We start from the raw sequence: 7406 nt of genomic DNA on the forward strand, positions 1-7406 counted from the left end.
GTTTTGTTCTATTATTGATTTTATTGTTATTTTATTATGTAATTAAGACAAAAACACAGTGATATAATCTATACTTCTTTGTATTTCACAATAAATATGTCAAAAACAATTAAACTTCTTGTTTTTTCTTAAAAATGTATGTAACCCCCTTATAGGTAAATGTGATGTGGTAATTTTTTTTTAATATACTATTTCTTGATGTACACAGGAGTATAATTAAGAATATAAAAGTATTATTAAAAAAGCTTTCAATACCTTCAATTTTGCAGACCTGTGTTATTTGCCATTGCGCAAACATGTAAGCTGCACTGTGCATGCACAGCAATTGAATTGTGATTAAACTCACACAGAGGATTCACTCGCAAAGTGAGTGACAGGTAGTCAGATGAGATGTGTCTCCCTATGCTTAGACAGTTAGTACAGGGGGAAGTAAGGGGTATATTAACATACCTTATATAGGTGAAACGGGGAAGGAAGGGGCCTATTATAGCACTTTATATAGTACACAGGTGGAAGCAGTGCATATAAGCATCTTAGAATGTGTATCGTTGCTACCCCCATGGTGCAAGGCCCATAGTGATAGTGACGTTCAGCACAGACCTTGCTTTGCTTGTAAAAATAAATAAAATATTGGTGCCTACCCCCCCCAAACACCCCTCATCCCCAAAGTCTGAAACCAGCTCTATTGTTGCCAAGCTAATCTGATGTCGGCAAAATGGGGGAGACAAAATCATACTCTCCATGAAATTGACACTACCAGCACTAGGCCATGCTAGTCAGGGCTCTTGGCACTTCCTGCCATAGTACCAAAGGGTCCACACAAAAAATAAATACAGGCTCCCCCCAATTAGATGTGCTGATAGTGCTAGAACTATTCCTACAACCCTGGATGGTGGGTGTGGGCTAAGTTTAAAAAGATGAAAAGGTTTAATACTAGAGATCCCAGCATGTCCTGGCCTCCTTTAAACAATTGTGTCACACATCAGGGTCCAGGTCCTTCTTATCGGGTCTGGCGGTGTTACTTTACTGCTTTCTGTGACTACTGGCCATCTGCTGCATCCCTGAGACTAGTGGTCTCTTATCTGTAAATGTGGTTGGCATTCCACTCCCGGCAATTTCTGTTGTGCTGTATCTTGGGCGCCACCATAGTGGACTGTATGACATGATTGATTCTTACTAATAAGCTCTCAATGTTCACCCTTCCTATCACCACTCAGGGTGCTCTATTTAAACCAGGTACTGCTGACAGCACATTGCCAGTACATCTTTCTTTGAGGATCAGTACCTGCTCCAGTACTGCTTCATAGCATTCTGCTCCAGTAACTTCCAGAAAACACACTCAAGTATTGCTTCACAGCATTCTGGTCCAGTGCTATCCAGAAAACCTGCTTCAGTATTTCCTTCATAAACATTCTGCCTCAGTGTGTTCCAGCACACCTGCTCCGGTAATTGCTTCTCAGCATTTCTCTCCAGTCTAATCCAGCAAACCTTCTCCAATATTGCTTCACAGCATTTCTCTCCAGTCTCATTCAACAAACCATCTCCAATATTGCTTCAAAGCATTTCACTGCAGCCTGCTCCATTAGTGCTTCAGCATTCAGTTCAAGTGTTTCCTGCAGCCTGCTTCATTTGTGATCCCAACACTCAGTTCCAGTATAATTGCAGTCTGCTCTATTATTAGCTTTTAATTTATAGGGCACCTCAAGGTGTCCGCAGTGCTGTATAATTAAAACAAAATTAAAATGAAAACAAAATTACAAACATATTTAAGAAATACAAAGGACAACCATAGTACAATAAAACCAACAATGGTTGGGCAGAGGAGAAAGCTTGAAAGAAAGCAATAATGGATCACACATGGGGGAGTAGGGAGCAAATAGCAATTAATAAGCCTGTAACCACTAAGCGGGGAGTGAAGACCGAATCAGAGTTGCCAAAGGGAAGAATGGAGACGGGGGAACAGATGCGCACAGGGATAGGAGCAGAGAATGAGGGAAATGGGCCCTGTCTATCAAGGCTTACAGTCTATGAGGGGGTTTAGTAAATTGGAGGGTGGACTGGGTGAGATGGTAGGTAGACGGTCAGAGGTACTGAAAAGAGACTTATGATGGCTTGTGTAATGTAGTGAGTCTCAAGGGCTTGTTTGAAATTGTGGAGACTGGTTGAAAGTTTGATTGAGCATAGGAGTTAGCTCCAAAGCGGTGGGGCAGCATAGGAGAAATCTTTGATACGGGAATGAGAATTGGTGATGAGAGCGGAGGTGAAGCAGCGGTCAATGGAGAAGCAGAGAGGGCAAGAGGGAGTGTGGACAGAAATGAGGTCAGAAATGTAGGAGGGAATGGAGCAAGTGAGGAGGTTTGTATGTGAGGGTGGGGAGTCACCTCCACCAAACCGTCACTTTCTGTCAATCACTCAGTGATGGGTCTGCGTAGTCACTGCGATCCCAGTCCTATCACAGTGAAGTCTTCCTTGCACTACGATGCATACGCATGTGCAGAACGTAACAATCGTCCGATTGCGTGTGTAATCGCAGTTGCGATCGGTAATGAATCAGGCCCTTTGCACTGTTTTAAAAAAATTCAAAACATACACACTTTACATGGTTTGCACAATTGCAGGCATTTTAAAATACCTGCAGCTTTTCATATTATGTAAATTGCTACCTTTTTATAGACACAGTTTACACCTATGTTTTTTCTTTTTCTATAGATCTATACTGATAATCATTAATTGAATCAATGGAGGCATTATACAGTATTGTGATGATGGGTAGACTTGGGTGGCCAGGGGTTGTCTCTCACCTTTGCGGATAGGTGCAGTGGCATGCCCGAATATCCATTTATATGCCATTTGCAATGATATGTGTAGATGATCTGGAGAAGTGGAGACAGAATATGTTCAAGCATATTTGTAGACCTGGTATTTTCACCACTTGGAGGTGGCAGAAATTTATACTTTTAAAGAAATTTCATTTCAATGCTTTGATTTTTCCAGGCACCAGCGATGAACAATGGGCCCGATTCATTAAGGATCTCTATTGCGATCGCAGCTCCGTAATTGAATGCAGATCTGCTGCGAAAATATGCTAATGAATGCTATTGCAATGCCGTTGCACTGCCAGCATAGAGACACCCACTGCCTCCCACTACCGCTATATCACTTCCGTAATACCTCGCAGTCGTCCATAAACATTGATAACATCAAATACTATCGGCATCTCATGCAGAATTACAGCAGCCCTGATCTTACTGAGAAATTGCTAACCTCATTGCACGCAGTAAGTACTGAAGCTGCGTATGCAAATGTGCTGGTTAATTTATGCACGCCCATGCAACGGCGTTCAAACGGACCGACTCGACATGCGTTTCTCCGAACACTCTCCCATCACCATCCCCAAATGTTCACTTACTATCAATCACTCTGAAAAAGCTCTCCGTGGTCTGTGTGATCACAATGCGATCGCAGTGGCGCCTTCAAGCACGCACACTCACTGCGATGCATGCGCTGTACGCAACAATCGGCCTTCTGCATATGCTTTAGCAATAGCGATCCTTATCAGGCCCTATGTGCATAAATTGGATCATATAGACCAACAAAAGTAAATGAAATATTTATCATTTGAAAAAAGGTTGAGTTGTACTTTCATGAGCTATCTGAACCATAATTGAGGTTTAAATTATCAATTTACTGGGGAAATATAATGAGGGAGGAAACCATATGTAGGTTGTGATTTTTATTGAAAAGATTGTGTAAGACATAAGGCTCATACACACTTAACGATATGCTCTATGAGCGATATCGTTAAGTGTTTCCACTGCACTGCCAGACTCAATGTCATTAACGACATTGAGCATACACACTGAACTATATCGTTAATGATATCGTTCAGTCACGGCACCCTCCCTCATCCCCGCACTTGCAGAACCTGACGATATTGTCAGGTTGCCCTGCAGGAACGGGCGATGAAAGACATAATTAATGATCCGTGGGAGCGTGCATCGTTAACGATGTCTTGCATACACACTGGATGATATTGAACGCGATGAATGATAACAATATAATTATCGTTCATATCGTCCAACTTATCGTCTATTGTCTATGCAGCATTAACCCTTTGACTTGAACTGTAATGAATGGGATGGACCAAGAACTTGCTCAATAGGACTGCACAATTGTGTATGCGTGAACCTGTAAGCTGGTGCAGGTGCACATATACAGATTCTCTGCACAGTTTGTCATGCTCTTTTTAAATGACCACTGAAGGCAGGAAGATGTTTTCTCTTTAAATATTATGGGGGAGATGTACTAAGTCTTGGAGAGAGATAACGTGAAGAGAGATAAAGTACTAACTAATCAGCTCCTGTCACTTTACAGGCTGTGTTTGACAAAATGACAGTTAGGAGCTGATTGGTTAGTACTTTATAGTTTTCCACTTTATCTCTCTCCAAGGCTCAGTACATCTACTCATATTAAGTGATATGTTCTTCAGGATATATACAGTAGGTAATTGGATATTCTTGTCTAAAATACAAGAGTGTAACAATAGTTGTAAGAACTTTTGTGTGGCCTATAATGAATTCACACACTAAGGGCACAACAAAATGCAGATAAGACAAGGGCACTTTGGTTTCCCGTTCCTTTTAGGCTAGGAAACTGCATTGATGCAATGAATTTTCGTACACAGAGCAGACAACACACACATTGAGTTCCAGACATACGAGCACCGATTTGCTTTTTGAAAGCTAATAAAAGCATACGCTGACAGTTCCCTAGGCTAATGATCAGCGTGTGCCGTGAGCCTACTCAATGGAGTATGCATCTACACACAACAGATGGTGTTGGAAACAACAGTGAAGTCTGGGCCCTTCAAAACATTACCATGGGGCCAAGTGGCCTCGAGTTATACCCCTGCTAAAACCACATGGGATACAGTAGATCAAACCTTTCTATTATATGAGGGGGCAATGGAAATGGTATACTTTATATCACTTACACAAACTACTATAGACACTTGTGTTTGTGTAGCCTGTACTATAGGTCATAAGAAATGTCACTTTAACCATTACTATATCTACCAATGAGGTGGTCACTAAATTTTGCCTCCTTCCATGACAGAACAGAATTATAAAATTGCTAAATTTGTATAACTTCAGATTGCTAAATTTGTATAACTTTGGTTATCTCCACTTGTTAACGTTAGTGCTTTGTGATGTTTCTTTGTCCTTGGCCACTGTCAAGGTTTTCAACCACCAGTAAGTTATTGTGATAGAAAAGTCAAATAAAAAACAGAGTTGGATTCATGAACTTTTTTCAGGGTTCCAGTCAATAGATCTGCATTAAAAAGGTTGACAAAGTCTAGATAGACAACAGGGTTAGGCATGTACCCTAATGGTTAGGGTTAGGCACTAGGAGGGATGGTTAGGGTTAGCCACTTACCCCAATGGTTAGGGGTAGGCACCAAGAGAGAGGGTTAGGTTTGGACACCAAGAGGAGGGTTAGGATTAGGGTGAAGATTAGGGTAAAAAAAAATTGTGTCGACCACTTTGTGTCGACCTTTTAACTCTGTCGACCTTTTGTACCTGTCGACCTTCATCCATGACGATCTTTTCTGAGTCAACCTTTTGTCCCTGTCGACATATTGCCTGTCTAACATCTGTTGTCTATCTAGACATTGTCTATGCTTTTCTTGTAGATCTTTTATACCAAACCCCTTTTTTCATACAGAGAGAAGTGCCTTTTTCTAACACCAGGAGCCAGGCATCACTACACTACGTTTGGGGAACCTTGCTCCTTCCATTATGTAACTCTCATGACACAGCCCTGTAACATATCTCCCTGTCTCCACTAACAATCACACGAGAGGTCATGGCCGGCCACAAGATCAGCACACTTACTACATTACTAATATACTATGTGCTACTGTGAACATTCAGACAATTTTATGGACTTCAGGTTGTACTGTCTTCACCTACTTCAATTTCAGGAGATCTGGATGTGCAGAAGATGACTGAATGCAATAAATTGCTTACTTTTTTTTTATTAAGGAGACCTCTTTCATTCATTTATTATCAGTTGTTTTGACCTCCCTCACTCACAAACTGTGGACATCTCCTTTACCGGCTGCAGAAGGCACCATCTTCTGTATGCTGTCACACTGACTTTGCTCGATGTGGGTGCCTTTAGCAGGGAGTGGGGGTGGGCTTTTCCCACTGGGTATGACAGAGATGGGGCAGACTATACCTGATTATTGTATTGATTTTTTTTAACAGTTATATAGTGAACACATATTACGCAGTACTTTAAAGAGAATATTCAGTCATTCATATCAGTCTCTGCTCCAGCAGAGCTCACAATCTATACAGCTACTGATTATTATTAATACATTTTGAAACTTTTTAACATTCTCTTTTACATTGTGATAAAAAGGTTGATAATCCTGTAAAGTATACTCTGTTGTAGGTGAATTTGTATTCAGCAACCAGCAGTGTTATGGTTTATGTATAAGTATTTGTGGGGGAAAAAACACAAGTGCCTTCTATGTATATTAAAGCTGATGGAGGAGTAGCATTATTCATTTTATGGTATTCCCCTACAATGAATAGACTAACAAGGGTCACAGCTTCATAAGAAATCCATAAAGTGCAGAAGTGCAGTTACTCCTTCCTTGTGATGTCAGATAGCAATCTATGGCAGAGGTGGCTAGCACGTGTCTCTCCAGGCTTTAAAGAGCTACAAGTTCCAGCATGACCTGCCAGCCCTAATAAACTGTGAACTGTTCTAGCTCTTCCACCATATACAACTTGAGTCTAGCTGAATTGCAGCTGTACTAGAGTGTCTGGAGTTATGTAATTGTAAGATCCCTGACCTAAAATCCTAGCCGATGATCCCTACTAACTTTCATTGGGACTTGCAGTTCCACAACAGCTGGTGAGCCTCAGATTACCAGGCAGAAGACTTCACTATGATATAGAACTTTTTTTTTTACCAATTGGGCATCTTACTTGGTTGTGTTTGGCAGTATATACCACAATTACCAACAGTACGCTATAAGCCTATAAATACACATGGCCACTCTAATTGCAATGTGCTTTGCACCATACATTGTTTATGCGATGTAAAAAAAACTAGCATATTGCTGTTGCCAGTAAATTCAAAGGAATTGTGTTAGAAACAATACACTGTTCAGGGAGGATATGGTTAATGTGATGTTTGGTTGCAGTTCTGGGTTTGGTTTTAATGTAGCTTTATGAAAAGCTGCCAATTGAAACTCGTTTGAATGGAACAGCCACTCATGTTTTGGCAGCTCTGCATACTTGTCTCAGTGACTGTGTGGGTCTATGTGCAACAAAGTGTGTTTTGACTACTAGTGATGCCATCAGCTGGGACATAAGCTTTTAGAATATGTG

The sequence above is a fragment of the Taudactylus pleione genome, unplaced genomic scaffold (assembly GCF_031769625.1).
Source record: "Taudactylus pleione unplaced genomic scaffold, aTauple2 ptg000960l, whole genome shotgun sequence".
NCBI classification, from domain to species: domain Eukaryota; kingdom Metazoa; phylum Chordata; class Amphibia; order Anura; family Myobatrachidae; genus Taudactylus; species Taudactylus pleione.